Here is a 17,431-nt window from a genome sequence, read left to right on the forward strand (position 1 = left end):
AATTATGCATCATCATACTATGTAATTTTGGTGCCTGGTGTTGTGCTTTAGGCGTATGATTTATATTTTCTGTGTGTGTGTGTATGTGTGTGTGTGTGTGTTTGAGTACTGAATTAATAGGATAGGTGTAAGGATTGGAATGTAAGTTGGGAAATGACACTTTTCAAAATAATTTGTATTATATCCATTTTTCTAAAGCAGTCTGTTTTTTTAAGAATTGTTCTCATATTTTATATATATTTGTGTATTCAAATAGTGCATATAATGATTGCACCACGAATAACTTTTGCCCGATAGCACTAGAAGGCATAATATGTTTTTAAAATTTGAATGTATAGAATGTATGTATGTTCAGGACATATTTTTTATTACCCTAAGGAAGAAGTATATAATATTTGCAAAATCATTACTTCTGAAATGTCCCTTTGTTCCTTGCCCTTTGAGCACAGTGGGGCCATCCTGATGCTATGCATTCATCAGCCATGATTACTGGCAACAGACAGTGCCTAGGATCCAGGCATCTGCGTACCCTTGGCTCTCTTCTCTTCTCCTTAATAACAGGGACTTGACATCTGAGTTTGGCCTCTTCACTTCTGATTACTATTTGCACTCACCTCTTGCTTAATGGACTCCAACTTGCCTGAAGGTTTTCTGGCCAAAACTTGTCTTCCACCACTCACTCTCCACCTCTTGCTCTCTTAGCAGAGAGATTTATCAGATGAGGTTAAGAGGGTGGGAGAGGGAGGCTGTCAGGAACTAGGGCAAAACCCAACAAATCACAAAGGACTTGAGCCTAATAATTAAGCCTTTCAAATTATAGTTGTGCTTAAGGCACATACCACGGTTAATGAATGAGCCTGCTGCTGCCCTCACTCATGGCTACATCCTGGTTATTTTTACAGTGAGTGAAAGAGATCAGAATATGCCGCCCCAAAATATGCCACTTTGGCATAAGAATTATTTTGAGCTAACAACCATTGAGAAACAGTAGACATTGGAGGGACATTTTGTCCTCCCCTTTCTGCTTAAAAGCAGAGTATACATTTCCATTTGGAAAGTTGTCTCCTTTCCCATACGGGAAAAGAAGAGCAGCTCTTCATCACCAGGGAGGGCTCTCACTGGAGATGGCATTGACTTAAAGCTACATAAGTAAAGCTTTCAAAATAACCTTTATATTCTATTAGTTTTCCTTGTGTATTTACCATCTCATAATTAACACTCCCAGAAAGTCCCCAAATCATTTTCCTTTGTTAGTCACTACTCCATAATTTATCTCCCTTTGTTAAATTGGTATATAGCCTTCCCTCTGCCCCCACCCTAACCACATGTTTGAGTTTTCACTTCTTTTCTGTGAAGTCCACATGTGCATGTGAAATGGAACTTTTCTCCTGTTAATTTTTTTGTTCAGTTGAGTTTACACACCTCAGGCACTAAACCTTAGGGGGCAGAGGGAAAGTCATTTTTCCTCCTCTATATAATGTCTTTCATCCTGTTAGACTATAATCATTGATCCCAGTCTGAAGCAGAAAATAAGAGCTCTAACTCATATATTTACAATTCAAAGAATATTGAAACTTAAACGTAGATAATGTAAAGGGAAATATGGTCTGGGAGGGACCAGAATCATCACTCACTCAACAAGTCTATGTGGAGTATCTACTGTGTTCAGGCACTGAGCTAAGGGTGCAATATTCCTGAGGAATGTGGTTCTCAAAGAAATCTACAGTCATACAATGAAATCTCTTCTCACTTTCTATCCCTTAACAATTTTGTTTTTTAATTTAACACTTTTGGTTGGGTTTATTTAGGTTTGGATAAAATACACACAAGGGTATAATGAAGATAGAAACTTAAGCTATAGGCACTTTGCAACTACCAAATCCACTTCTGAAATTATTCCCTCAGGAAAGGCTACATTAGTCATAGCAGCACAGTCGTGGGCCAAGCTAGAGCTTTATTATTTGAAAATTTTAAAAGGGAAGCTCTATTGAATTTTTCAGTTGAATAGAAAGAAAGTATCTTAGTGAATAGAGAATTGTCTTCCTACATGGAACTCAAGCTATCAGATTCCTAAGTAGAATTTTAGCAATTTGTACTAGTTAAATAGGTTTCAGCAATTCAAACCCATCTCCATGAAGCTGTGTTGGTAATATATTTTTAATTACAGTGGAATTGAAAGCAATCAGCTCACATTAACTTTCTTTTTCAATAGAATCATAAAGCAGAGCCTTTCACTCTGCTAATCCCTTTGTTTATGGAGTCGCCAAATATTCTTAAGTGAGTCACTTCAGAATGAATGGCTTATTGTAGGACTGAGTTTTAACATATTGAATAAGAATCACAAAAACCTAAGTATAAGGGACCGTTGAGATTATGGTCACTTCATTTTACATCTTTCTATTTCATTCCTAAAAACAAATACCTAAAATGATTAAATGCAAAAACCAAACGAAAGGTTTTCACTGGATGGTATATTGGTAATTGGCAGTTACAGTTTTAAAAGGAGTAAGGGCATTAGGTTAATTGGTATAATGTGAAGACAGATGCTTTATATTTTCAAACATCTTAGTAGTTATTCCCTGTTGAGCTTCCATTTTAAATTAACATTTATGCAGAAGCTCATATTTTGAAAATGTTTGTAGTCATTTTTATTTATTGTGTTTTTTTAAATCCTTATGTTTTTTTCTTAAATATATTTTTATTTCAGAGAGGAAGGGAGAGGGAGAGAGAGATAGAAAGATCAGTGATGCAAGAGAACCATTGATTGGCTTCCTAATGCATGGCCCACACTGGGGATTGAACCCACTATCTGGGCATGTGCCCTGACCAGGAATCGAACCGTGACTTCCTGGTTCATAGGTCAACGCTCAACCACTGAGCAACACTGGCGGGACTAGGATATATTTTATTTTTATTTTATTATTTATTTGAGAGAGAGAGAGAGAGAGAGAGAGAGAGAGAGAGAGAGAGAGAGACTGAGAGGGAGAGGGAGAGGGACAGAAACATTGATGTGAGAGAGAAACATTGGCTGCCTCCTGGCATGTGCCCGGACCAGGAATTGAACTCACAACCTTTTGGTGTATGGGATGACCCTCCAACCAACTGAGCCACCTGGCCAGGGCTATTTGTTGTGTCATTTTTTGTGTTGTTGTTTTTTTTTTGGTTTTTGGTTTTGTGAAGGATCAGCACATCTCTTTATATGGGTTAGCCATCAATATGTGAAGTAGCTGCCATGTGGCAGACAGATTTTTCTGCCCTTGAGGGAATTACAAATTAAATTTTGCCTTTTTGTGTCTTACTATTCCAAAGGTCATACAGTGACATTTGCTTAATCGCATATTCCCTGCCAGTTATATAGCAAATTGTGCCTAAAAATAATAATAATACCTACTGTTAATTAAGGAGTTCCTATGTGCCAGGTGCTATTCTATGTTCTTTATACAGGCCATATAATTTAATTTTCATAACAGTGCAACAAAGCATCTACTGTCTCAGTTTTATAGAGAAGGAACCTGAGACTGGAAGATGTTCAGACCATGTGTCTCTGTGTGAATTCTGGATCTGGTCAGGGAAGGGGTTGGTGTTTGCATTCTAAGCCCTGCTCCCCAGAGCTGCAGGATGCCGTTTCTGAAGGTAACAAGGGTGACTAAATTTCTTGAGCAGCTACACAGTACTGGTGTTCTACGAAGCACTTTACATGATTTTATTTAATACCCACAAAAACGGAAAGTATTTTTTTCCCCAATCTATCAACGCAGAAACTGAGCTGGAGACACATTAAAGAATATATTAAGACTAGAGGCCCAGTGCACGAAATTTATGCAGAGGGAGGGGAGGTTGTCCCTCAGCCAAGCCTGCACCCTCTTCAATATGGGACCCCTCAAGGGATGTCCAACTGCCCATTTAGGCCCAATCCCACCTGGGATCCCACCCCCTTTATGTATATTAACACCAGCCTGAGACTCAATCCAGGACTGCTGGCTCCCAGCCATTCTCCTGCCTGCCTGCCTGATCACCCCCTAACCACTCCCATGCCAGCCTGATTGATGCCTAACTGCTCCCCTGCTGGCCTGATTGCCCCCAACTGCCCTCCCCTACCAGCCTGGTTTGCTCCTAACTGCCCTCCCTTGCCAGCCTGGCCCCCCAACTGCCTTCCCCTGCTGGCCTGGTTCCCCCCAACTTCCCTCCCCTGCAGGGCTGGTCCCCCACAACTGCCCTCTCCTGCCGGCCATCTTATGTCCACATGGGGGTGGCCATCTTGTGTGTTGGAGTGATGGTCAATTTGCATATTACTCTTTTATTAGATAGGATCACACAGCTATTAAAGAAGATAGCTGAATTTCTACACAGCTCACTCTGTGGTCCAAACTGGCCTTCTTAAAACAATTGTTTTTCATGTGTGATAATGATATGTAATCACTTATTTGTGTTGAAGAGAGCCCAGCATGTGTTTGTGAGTGACTAAATGGAGTTTTATTTTGGAAGTTTGGAGCATTCTCCTTTCTCTTTTTCAGTGTCTCTTTCCCTTCTTTGGCATATCCATCTGTAGTATACCCATCTTTAGGTATCTGGGGCCTCAAACCATCTCTGGTTCCTTCCCCTCCCCAATAAAATGACATGTTGAAAAGACTACAGTAAGCTCAGCTGCATCAAGTTACAAATAATAATGTCTTATTGTTTGGCTCTTCCAAGAATTATGCACATTTATTAGGGTAATTAGTGGAATTCCAGCCAATAGACACTGTTTTTTTGTGTGTTTATTTTAGGATTCTTCAAAACATAACAGTAGTTGACCCCCTTTATGTATGTTAACACCAGCCTGAGCCTCAATAAGCTGTTTTACAGGATGTTTTAATTTTGGGGAGGGTTACCCTTTTTCTATGGGTATACACTTGTGATTTCATAATCAAAATTAGTGAGAAAATGGGACTCATTTCATAACAGTTGCTTTTTTTTGTTGTTGTTGTTAATTCTCACCTGAAGATATTTTTCCATTGGATTTTAGGGAGAGTGGAAGAGAGAGGGAAAGACAGAGAGAAACATTGATGTGAGAGAAACACATTGATCAGTTGCCTCCTGCATGAGCCCTGACCAGGGCCTGGGCCAGGGAGGAGCCTGCAAACAAAGTACATGCCCTTGACCAGAATCAAACCTGGGACCCTTTGGTCAACAGGCAGAAGCTCTATTCACTGAGCAAAACTGGCTAGGGCTCATAACAGTTCCTCTTCACTTCAGTATATATGCTTCATGAAGCAAAGCCAGAGAAAGCATATATATGGATATAGGAAAGACAGTTAAAAACAAAAACAAAAAACTGGTTTTTCTCCCACTTGCCAAGACTCATTGTCATTATCTATGTCAGATCTGATAAACAGGTTCATTAAACAGAATGCCTATAAGATGGCATTGATTTAAATGGGTTAGAGAAGTTTGGGTTTTTTTTGACATTTCACCACTAAAAATGTAGTGATTTGGAATAATAAATTTTTTTAAAGAACTATAAATAATCCTTGGAGAGTAAACATTATATCATTTCATGATATATAATTATTTTATGGAAAAGTATTCAACTTGCTTTCTTTGAATTTGGCTAGATGGAGTTTGATCTCATGATTTTTATTGTTTTGTCTGTTGTATTCTGGTAATTTCCTTAGATCTATCTTACAGATCACTAATACTCTCTTCAGTTGGGACAATCTGTATAATCTATTTGATATATAATCTGTCCATTGAGTTTTAAATTTTAGTGACATTGTTTTTTATTGCTATAAATTCTATTTGACCCTTTTCCAAATCTTCCAGTTTTTGTTTATATTGATTTTTTTCTTTTTTTTCTTTTTTTAAATAATGTCTTGCATTCTTTTTTTTTATTTTTATTTTTATTTCCCCCCCCCCATAACTCCCCTCCTCCCAGTTCCCGCCCCACCCTCCGCCCTCACTCCCCACCCACTGTCCTCATCCATAGGTGCACGATTTTTGTCCAGTCTCTTCCCGCATCTCCCACACCCCTTTACCCCCCAAGAATAATCAGTCCATTCCCTTTCTATGTCCCTGATTCTATTATAATCACCAGTTCATTCTGTTCATCAGATTATTTATTCACTTGATTCTTAGATTCACTTGTTGATAGATGCATATTTGTTGTTCATAATTTGTATCTTTACCTTTTTCTTCCTCTTCCTCTTCTTAAAGGATACCTTTCAGCATTTCATATAATCCTGGTTTGGTGGTGATGAACTCCTTTAGCTTTTCCTTATCTGTGAAGCTCTTTATCTGACCTTCAATTCTGAATGATAGCTTTGCTGTATAAAGTAATCTTGGTTGTAGGTTCTTGGTATTCATCACTTTGAATATTTCTTGCCACTTCCTTCTGGCCTGCAAAGTTTCTGTTGAGAAATCAGCTGACAGTCGTATGGGTATTCCCTTGTAGGTAACTGAGTTTCTTTCTCTTGCTGCTTTTAAGATTCTCTCTTTGTCTTTTGCTCTTGGCATTTTAATTATGATGTGTCTTGGAGTGGTCCTCTTTGGATTCCTTTTGTTTGGAATTCTCCGCGCTTTGGGGTTCTCCGCACTTCTTGGACCTGTAAGTCCATTTCTTTCACCAGGTGGGGGAAGTTTTCTGTCATTATTTCTTCAAATAGGTTTTCAATATCTTGGTCTCTCTCATCTTCTGGCACCCCTATAATTCTGATGTTGGTACGCTTGAAGCTGTCCCAGAGGCTCCTTACACTATCCTCGCATTTTCAGATTCTTTTTTCATTTTGCTTTCCCGGTTGGGTGTTTTTTGCTTCTTCGCATTTCAAATCATTGACTTGATTCTTGCACTCCTCTGATCTGCTGTCAGGAGTCTTTATAATATTCGTTATTTCAGTCCGTGTATGCTTAATTTCTAGTTGGTTCCCCAATATAACATCGAGGGTCTCATTAGTTTTCTTGTAGATCTCATTAAGTTTATCGGCGGCTTCTAAACAGTTCTTGAGAGACCTTAAAAGTGTGGTTCTGAACTCTATATCTTCCATTGACAATTTTGTCCTGTTTCTTTGTCTCTGCATTTTGTTATGCTTCCTTGGTGCACCCCCTAGTGGTCTTTGTGCGCAGTCTTGTAGTTAAACCTTGATTGTTGTAGCTAATACCAGGGAGGGTTTGACCTCCAGGCCAAGTGGCTACGAGAATCAGCTGTGTCTGCAGTGATAGAACTTCTGTCCTCTAGGGAGGTGCTAATCTAGCCTTTGCCTGAGGCTGTCCGGCAAATGCCTCTGTGCAGGCCTTGGGCGGGGTGGGTCGCACAGGATCAACAGGGTGGGCCGGAGAGAGCAGTTATGGCGGCTCTCAGTCCTGTCCCCAGGGGCTCTGCCTCTCTGAGTCCCAGCACCCGCTGCAAAGCTGGGAGAGAAAGTTGCACTCGCTCTGACCGAAGCCAGACAGTCCCGCTTCTCCCGTTTGAGTCTGGGTCCCTAAAGACTCCCCTGTATCTGGAGCTCAGAGTCTGCGACTCCCTCCTGATTGGAAACGCCAACCGCGCCCTCCGCCGCCAGCCCGCTCCGTGCACTCCGCACCTCAGAATTTGACTTCAGCACTGCGCCTCCTCTGAGTATCCGTATGCGTTTCTCTTTCCTCCTAGTTGTAGGACTTCCACTCAGCCAGCGTTCCAGTGGTTCTGGGTGATGTCCCTTCCGTTTTTTAGTTTCACCTTTGAAGTAGTTGTTCAAGGCAGCAAACTCCGGCGTTAACCTATGCCGTCATCTTGGTTCCCTATCTGTTTATATTGATTTTTTCAGCATTGCTTCTATTCTCTTTTTATTTCACTAATCATTTTAATGTACTTTTATTTTTAATTTTATTGAGTTAATATTGGTTTATAAAATTATATAAGTTTCAGGTGTACATCATAATTTAACATCTGTACATCATGCTCACCACCAGAAGTCTAGTTTCTATCTATTGCCATTCCTCCTACATCTCAACAACAACAACAAAACAACCAGATTAAAAAATAGGCAAAGGATTTGAATAGACATTTTTTCAAAGAAGACCTCTCTCCAAAGACAGAGAACAGGCACCTGAAAAGATCTTTAGCATCACTGATTGTTAGGGAAATGCAAGTGGAAACCACAATCAGATTTCACCTACTACTGTTAGCATCGCTGTCACCCAACAGGCAAGAGCAAAGTGTTTGGGAGGATGTGAAGAAAAGGGAACTCTGGTGCACTGTTGGTGAGAATGCAAACTAATGCACTTTTAAATAGTCTTTTTAAAAATTGTTTTATTATCTCCTGCACTTGGGGGTGCTAATTCTCTATTTTGCCTATTGACTCTCCCCCGTGTTGGTTAGTTTCTGCACTATATTTGTAAGTTTCCATGGTGAACTAATATTCACAGTGCTCTTTCTTTTCAGCTTAACCATGACTAAAACTTCTGCATTCACACTGTGTGATTTTGTGCGTTTGTAGCAGGAGAGAACCTGTGTCACTTCGGTCCCTTGTGTTACTTTCAGTTGCATGAGTTTGCACTGAGGGATTCCATTGGGGTTTGGGACATGGAGCGCTGGCAAGGACTCACAGGAGCTGGGGAAGAGTACAGGAGCATCGTTCTGCCGCGTGGGGAATGGAGAGTAAAAAAAGAGGAGAGTGTACAGAAGGGAGATAGGGAGGCTGGGGAGACGAGCTTCATACTCTTACAGAGGGCAATGCTGTCCTCACCTTCCAGATGCAGAATTCATGGTTCTCATTGAACACAGTGACATTTACTCAGCCAGATCAAGCGAAGGAGAGAGTCTTGGGCATCAGAGGCAGCCGTGTGATGAAAGGTCAATTTCTACTCATCACATGTAATTTTTCAGTGGGTGAGTTTTCTGCCCTTTTCCCACCTCTCCTGATTCATTTTTAAACCAACCTCATACACTCTGTTTTAAGAAAAGTCTTTTGATTGGGAGTCTTGATTTCAAATAATTGTGTACTTACTAGTTTTTCTCATCTGGACTGTTAGAAGCAAACTCAGGAGGTCACCATTTCTGAATTTTCTTTAAGAAACATTAGAAACAGAAGCAGATTTCGATTGTAGCAGTAATATGTTGATTAGAAGGTGAGTTCTCTTTAGTAGGAGGCTGCAATAATAACCATTGTTAATGTTCATTATAGGTGTAGGTTCTGAAAAGAAAAACAGGCATTGCAATTGAAGTAAAAATTAACTCAAATTATAAAACAAGAGGTGAGGACATACTGAGTTTTATCTCTGGACTCTTGTTTGTCTGTGTCTTTCCCGAGCTCTCTTCACTGTCCACTCATCCCCTCCACTCCCATCCCTGTGTTTTTTGGGTTGCTTCTGTTTGTCTGACCCTGCAGGCCAGAACTGGACTTACTGCAGAAGTTGGGGTCCTGCTGTGAAGGGTCTCCAGTGCATGGTGGCATCAGTCACGGATCAGTGACAGCTTGGTTCCCCTATGGTCACAGGCCATGCCTGGGCCTTCCTTCCAAAGGAGCCCCTCAGCCCCTTTATTAGCCTCACCAATGAGGAAACTGAGGCACAGGTAGGCTTGGTAACTTGCCCAGAATCACGCAGCTAGCTGGTGGAAGAACATGGATGAAGCATAGTCTGCTTGACTCTCTAAAGGGCACAGCTTCATGCGAGGCCTGGTGTTGGTTCCATCTGTGGGCGACACTCTGTTGCCCTGCAGGTGAGGAGCTTCCGGCACTATTCCCTCTTCCCCTCTCTCCAGACCAGAGACTCAGATGCCCAGGGTTTCAGCCTCCCTCACCACTTTGATTCTCATCTGTTATTTTTGTGTGTTTTTTAAGCATAAAGAAAGATATTTATTTACTAACCAAAAGGTTGATCCTAATTAAACCAACACTCGGAAATAGTTGCATGCAAAATGTTTGTGATAAAGAGAACTAAACGTAGTAATGAAAACAACAACAACAAAAAACATGAAGAGAGATTTATTTGCTCATTGAGCTTATTCATTCTCATAGCTAGTTCCTGTCCAGGAGGAGGGTGGAATTTTTACTCTACTGTTTCGTAGATCTGAGGACAGGTGACATTGCTCATGACGCTCTAACTTCCCTTCCCACCTCCCAGTCTTCTCGAAATGGTGGTTACGGTGCTTCCCTTCCCGTCCCATTCCTGATGCTGAACCTATGCGCTGTTTCAAGGCTGCAGGCAGCCTGAGTTTTTCTGCCATCAGCTGTATCTCTGCACACTTCGCTCCCAGGTTAAGCAAGAACTGCCTTGTTTCCAATGTGCTCTCAGTTTTTACGGTGAGGCTTTGGCCTTCAGAAGGGGTGAGAGTCTGGTGTGGCCATGGCTCCCATTTGCCGCAGAGCCGTTCCTGCGCCTAGTGCCTTCATGTGCTCCTCCAGGCCTTTGCTGTCTGTGAAGCGCCACCTTCCTTCCAGCTGCTGAATGAGGCCTGTGGTGGGTGTGGGAAGTATGCTGGTGACCTGTATCGAGCTGGGTAGGGGTAGTACCAGGAGCCTGGTGGGGTCTCCATTCTGTTTTTAACCAGCGAAAGGTTTATCTTGTTCTGAGTCTGGCTCTGTCTTTTCAGATTTTCTCATCTGTTTTCTTTTGCATTGCTATGGAGGCTCATTGCTATGTGTTTGGACAGAGGAGATGCCTCAGAGGATAGGCTCCTAGGCTGTCTTGACTGGAAGTGTCCAGTGCCTTCTCAGCGGAATATATTCATTCATACACACATTCTCTCATTCGCTCATTCATTCATTCATTCATTCATTCAGCATTTATGGACCTCCTGCCCCTGTCAGGCTCTGTGCTGGGTGGACAGAGTGCAGAGTCTGTCCTCAGGCAGCTCAGGGTCTTCTGTGAGGAATTAGGTGTCACTTCTGTGAGGTGGTCAGTGCTGTAGCAGAGGCTCGGTTCTGCCTGGGGGTGGTTGAAGCAGGGAAAGGTTGGGGGAGACTCTGGAGCTGAGGCTGAAATGAAGGTAAATAAACCCTCTCCAACAGAGGAAAGATGCTCCAGGGGGAGGACCAGCATGTACCCTGGCTCAGAGGCCTGGGGAATAGTGAACGAGGCTGGGGATGAGGTGGGATGACAGGAAGCCACACATGGAACTTGAAAGGCCTGGGACTAAGGAGTCAGGTTTTATTTTATGGATGATATGGATGCCACTCAATAACAGACTATTAATTTGATATTTGGGTCACTTCTTTTTATGAGAAAATTGTATTTTCCATTTAAGTCCATAAAATATGAAGTATACTCATATAGCCTACTGTCCTTCAGGAATAAGGCATTAAAACACAGACAAAGAGTAAACAGTCCCAGGTGTGAAGGACTTGGGAGTGGGTGGCCTATTTAAATAAGCTCTTTGGAAATTACTGTCCAAGTACTTTGTATATCTTTGAAAACATGGCCAAAAGACATATAAGTATCTCCCAAGTGAACTTTTCATGAAAATGGAAAAATTATCTTTTGGTTTTATTTGCTCTAGAGTTTTTGTAGTTCAGGAATATTTTAGAAATTATTTTAAAATTCCAAATGATATATGTATTTCAAAAATGTGGTCCACTGCCTATTTTTATTTCAGATCTTTTAATTTTGATTTCTTTATTGAAACCTTCCCATAAAATACAAAGAAAGCTAGTAATTGTACCTTTTGTTGGAACCTGTAAATGAGACCTCATCGTGAGACATAGTCAAGTGTTAGTGTACGATGACATGACATACATTTTGTCAATATCCTGTCCTTCTGGAGGCTCCATGGAGAAAATGCAGCGTTGTAGAAGTTCAGGTCTCACAGTTCATCATTGTGGAAAGGGCTGTAAGAGAACTGCGGAGTAAAACACATGAGCCATTCTTTCTTCCTTAAATATTTGTTTTGGTTAATCATACCCTATGCATGGCTATAATGGACCATCAGCTGGCTGAAGGTCACTGGTCTTCTCAACCAATGGTAAAACCTCACTCAGCCTGTACTCTACCGCAGGGGTTGACAAGTCCTTGAATCCCACAACTAGCAGAAAATGATTTCACTGGAGGAAGCATTTACCAATTCCTTTCATTGTTACTGGTTGTTTGATACCAATATCAGGCACTTTGTAAACAGACATTCTGACTTCACAAACAGTTGTGCCCATGCAGGAGCCCATTATCTTATTATAATATTCAATTTCCTTCTCATTCTCTTAATTGAAATGAAGCTGCTCCTGCTGCGTCTGGGCAGTGGAAACTTCCATAATACCCTGAACTCTCAGCTGCAGCAGATCGATTCTTTGTCTTCCTGGCTTTCTCTGGAACTTCGTTCTGTGGGGGGTCTTGTTGCTGACCGTGACAGGATGCTATCAGTCCAGCCTGGGATGGCAGAGCACTGATTAGACTCTTTTGATTGCTTTGATTTTGAAATTGACTAGTCCCGTAGTCTGTAAGCCCTTTATTCCAAAATGCCAGCTAATCAAAATAACAACATTAATGATTTTCCACTACATGGGTCCACTATGTAAATTAGCTAGTGAAAATAGCTTGAAAAGCAATATGACTGAATAGGTCTATTCTTAACTTGTTGACCGAATGATTTTGTGAAAGTCCACCAATTTCATATTTAGCCCAAAACTCCCATGGAAAAACTTTACAGTTCAATCCACAGGAGATAAATTGCGTGATACCCGTAATCAGAAACACTGGCATAAACTCCATGTTCAATTGCTACCTCTAACCTCTTCCTGCTTTCTGATGCATCCCCTTAAAGTCACTGAAGATTCAAGGATGATAATTAATTTTTAGGGTGAATTAAAAGAAGTAATATGATTGTAATCAGGGCTGATTTTCAGCTGGCACTTATCACTGTGGCCAACAGCCACACTAGTTGTTTATGGCTTTCAAACTGGTCAGGACTGCCATTCATGGGTTCTAAAATATTTCAACTTTTATACCTACAAATAATGCCATGCATGATTCCAATGTGTATTTTAACTACATTTCATCAATATTCAAATCTGTATGCACTTACATTATACAAACCTGTCCTTGCTGGTTTGCATACCTGTTGTCTCTACTCTGTCCCCAGCACCTACACAGGGCCTGTCACATTGTTAGTGCTCAAAAATGTTCTGAGTTGCACAAATGAAAGCACATAATCCCTTTTGTTTCTATCTTTTGCACATTGTGCACCAGCTTATATTGGCATGTTATTTTCTAGAGTGACCTCATTATATGTATATTTTTGTTGAATAGAGAATATTTAAATAGATAATTTACCAAATTGGGAAAGAAAAAAAAAGAACTTTAAAGACTAGGGCAAAGCCAAGGACCTCAGAAAGTGGAACCAGGGACATAAGCATCCACACTATTGTGTTTGTGTCTTTCGGGTCTGATTCTTCTGGGCCAGGTTTCATTTTCCTTATTGCACACAAGCTTCCCTCACATGAGGGGAAGGTGGCTGGAGGCAGTTCCTGGATTATATCCTTTTAGCCCAGGAACATAAGAGTAAAGATAACTTTTTTCCTAAATTCAGATTGAAAAAATAAAATCACAGGAAAGGATTCTGATTGGCTGGTTTAATATCATGTGTCTCCCCTTGGACCTGTCCTGTGGGGAATAATGATTTATGATTAGCTGGGTCACATGACCACCTCAGTGTTTAGAGGGGTAATGCTTGTTGCAAGAAGAAAAGAGGATTGTCTGTCAATCAGGCAGTCATCCAAATGTATGCCTACAACAGCTAGAGCCAGCATGTCAAACTCCAAGGCTAACACGGGCCAAATAAACAAGGTTTAAGTTTATGTGGGCCGCAAAAAAAACCAAAAGCTTCAATTTTCATAGAAATGTAGGTTTATTTCGATAGAGACATGCTGAATACAAAGGGCTGAAATACATGAGTAATTGTTAACATAAAATAATAGACATTTTAATAAAAATATTTTTTTTCTTGAACATTAACTTACTAGACACTGAATAACTGCACAAATTAATAAGCGTAACACAAATAAACCTATTTTTCTTGTTCTCCGAAAGCAAAATATTTCCTGTTGCGCACACCAAACAAGTCAGTCCAAGACTAAGGATGTAGCAATCAGCTGCTAAAACATTCGCTGCTAGTATTAGTGGAAAGAAATGGTGCGCCTGCGTGTAAGGGAAATGCATGCAACACGATTATAGTAATCGGTCATTAGTGAATGTTGTAGTTCGTTATTAATAATTATGTATAACAGGATATTGTAAAAATTAAGTTATGAAATTTTTATTAAAACGTTTCTTACATACCGTTATATTGGCTGGGCCACAAAAATATTCGTTGTGGGCTGCATGCGCCCCAGGGCCGGGAGTTTGACATGCTTGAGCGAGAGTGAACAGATATACAGAGTAAGTGAGAAAACACTTTGAACTAAGGGGTTCACCTAGGATTGAAAAATAAGATAACGGTGGCTGGGAAACATGTGTTTCTAAAGGGACTTGGGTCTAGCAGGAGGATGGTATCCTGTGACTCTTCTTTTTGGCCTGAAGGGAATGCCATTCATGTTATTCCTTCTTCGGGTTTGTACTGTAGCATGTACTGTAAGAATTTGTTCACAAAGCTGCCTCCTCCACTGCACTGTGAGCTGCGTAAAGGCTGAGACCATGTCTGCTTCATGCTTGAAAGTATTCATGTTCTGACATGAATGCGTGGTACTTGCTGAATGAATGAATTTGGGAAGTATAGCAGGCTATCTTAGAGTTGAGGCCCCAAATGAGAATATAGTTGGGATTATGCATGTCTTATATTCTAGAAATGCAAAACAAAGCTGTTAAAGCTAGCAAACTTTTCCCTAGCAGATAGAATGGCCTGTATACCTTCAGGGAGCCCATGTCCTCACAGAGCAACCATTTCTATTCCTCTGAATGGGTCTGATCCCTTCCTGTGTTAGCCCAAAATCTCCATTCTTTGCCCCTGCTGAAGCCTCATCAGAAGGACTGTGTGGAGAATATGACTCTTCTGTTTGACAGCCCTTTAAATACTTGGAGTTGGATGCCAATATTTACTTCAGTCTTCCTCCAGCTAAAACATCCTGGTTCTTTCAGGTATTCCTCAATGAGAAGGATTTCTGGATTTTCCCATCCTGGTTACATTCCACCTATAAACTTTTGGGCGTTTCAGTGGCCACCTAAATATGAGATGCCTGGAACTGAACACAAACATCCAAGATATGGTTTGACTTGAGCAGAATTTAGAATGTGATGATTACACCTGAGGATCACAATCAGTGGTTTAGGAAGTAGAAACCATTAGTTAAAGGAAAATTTCCACAAAATCCACTTTATATATTTAAGTAAAGGGAGGTGGTTTCTGGGTGGAGGGAATTTTCTGGACAGGTGGGAGGTTTACCTGCCCATACTGTTCCTGTGGTGGCCAGTGAAACATTTGGGTGGAACTCTCAGAGTTTGGTGGCCCACCTCAGTTGGAAAAATGTATTGTTAAAAAATGTAGTGCATTTTCCATAAATGGAGTCCCAAGTTTTCAGACTCAGTAGAGGATATATTCAGTTTAAGTGCTACTAAAATTTCCATTTATTTTTACATGAAGAGCTGTCAAGTCACATCTTGCCATCCTGCAATACAGGATTTTTCATATTTTCTTATTAAATTTAATGTTGTTGTTCTATATTTCAGCTTGTCAGGATTATTTCAGGTCTTGATTTTGTTACTCATTTATCTTTTTTATCTTATCATAATTTAGATATTTGACAGTGTGCTATGGATATGGTATTCAGTTATTTTATAAGTTTATTGACACAAATAGAGGTCGGTGAGAGAGATTGTTCTTCAGACACCTGGACACTGATGAGCATGTTGGGGAATTCAAAACCCTTGTATCCAACATTGCTAAAACTTACCTAACCACCCTCCACCCCCAAACTTTCTATTTTGGTCAATGTCATCAATATCTACCTATGTCTGAAATCTAGGCACAATCTTGATGCTTTGCATCATCTTTCAACACTTCCTAAACTGGGCCTGATACTTGCACAACACTAAATGCCTTGTAATTTCCTCCTTGCTCCATACTCTCTCTTGGTTTTTACAGTCTTCTTTTTCTGAAAAATTCCCCACTCATACTGCCACCCAAACTTCTTTTGTCAAAACTTGTTTTAAGATTCAACTTAGGTGTGCCCTCCCCCTAAGATATTCATAAACCTTCTCCTGGATCTTGAATCCTGTTCCCACCTAAGACTGACTTAGTCTTTATTGCTATACCTTTGTGCAGAACTCTAGCCACATTTTACCTTTATCTCTTACTAGATTAGATAGAGGCTGGTTAAAGGCTGGTCCATGGGTCACTCCTCTTGATATAACTTGCATTTAATCTGTTTTTTATCAGATACTCAGTAAATAGATGGTAAGTAAAATAATGGGCAAATAAACCTACTTAAATGCATATAATTATCTTATTTCCCAGCCCAATTATACAACCATATATGCAAATATATGTGGACTAGTTACATCCATTAACTACTATGTTGAAATGCAAATATTTTGTTTGATGGTTTCTTCATTTATCAAACTAGCAATCCTGTTTCACAAAAAGAAAGAAATATTCTATTTAATGATGTGCTAAATGAACTTATTATGGACTTCTTTTCATTATTGTGTCCTTTCCTAAATTCACAAACAATTCTAGAAGGAGTGGACTTTTAATTGAACTTGCCTGATTGGAGAGCACTTTTTACAGGGTTCTTTCTATCCAGTGGCTTTAAAAAATTAAATCTGGGGAGAACCAAGATGGCGGCATAGGTTAACGCAGGAGATTGCTGCCTCGAACAACCAATTCAAGGGTACACCTAAAAGACGGAACGGACAGCATCCAGAACCACAGGAAGGCTGGCTGAGTGGAAATTCTACAACTAGGAGGAAAGAGAATATCATACCCAGACTCAGAGGAGGCGCAGTGCTGAAGTGAAATACTAAGGTGCGGAGTGTGCGCGGTGCGGGCTGGCGGCGGAGGGCGCGGTTGGTGCTTTCAATCAGGAGGGAGTTTCAGACTCTGAGCTCCAGATCCGGGCGAGTCTCTAGGGACCCAGACTCAAACGGGAGAAGCGGGACTGTCTGGCTTCGGTCGGAACTCGAAGGCAGCTTTCTCTCTGAGGTTTGCAGTGGTTGCTGGGTTTCTGTGAGGCAGAGCCCCTAGGGACGGAACTGAGAGCAGCCATAACTGCTCGCTCCGCCCACCCTGTTTGATCCTGGGTGACCCGCCCTGCCCAAGCCCTGCACAGAGCCATTTGCCAGATAGCCTCAGGCAAAGGCTAGATTAGCACCTCCCCAGAGGACAGAAGTTTTCCCACTGCAGACACAGCTGACTCTCACAGCCAGTTGGCCTGGAGGTCAAATCCCCCCAGTATTAACTACAACAATCAAGGCTTAACTACAACAAGACTGCGCACAAAGACCACTAGGGGGTGCACCAAGAAAGCATAACAAAATGTGGAGACAAAGAAACAGG

At 41.0% G+C, this 17,431-nt stretch overlaps 1 protein-coding gene and 1 pseudogene across 1 annotated transcript in view; one reads left to right on the forward strand and one right to left on the reverse strand.

The window, feature by feature from the left end:
- Positions 1-17,431, forward strand: part of DCDC2 (doublecortin domain containing 2) — a 194,284-nt gene that overhangs the window by 110,165 nt on the left and 66,688 nt on the right. The gene's annotated exons all lie outside the window — the stretch shown is intronic.
- Positions 10,003-17,431, reverse strand: part of LOC118677504 — a 32,512-nt pseudogene continuing 25,083 nt past the window's right edge.

Source organism: Myotis myotis, unplaced genomic scaffold (assembly GCF_014108235.1).
Source record: "Myotis myotis isolate mMyoMyo1 unplaced genomic scaffold, mMyoMyo1.p scaffold_m19_p_2, whole genome shotgun sequence".
Taxonomy (NCBI): domain Eukaryota; kingdom Metazoa; phylum Chordata; class Mammalia; order Chiroptera; family Vespertilionidae; genus Myotis; species Myotis myotis.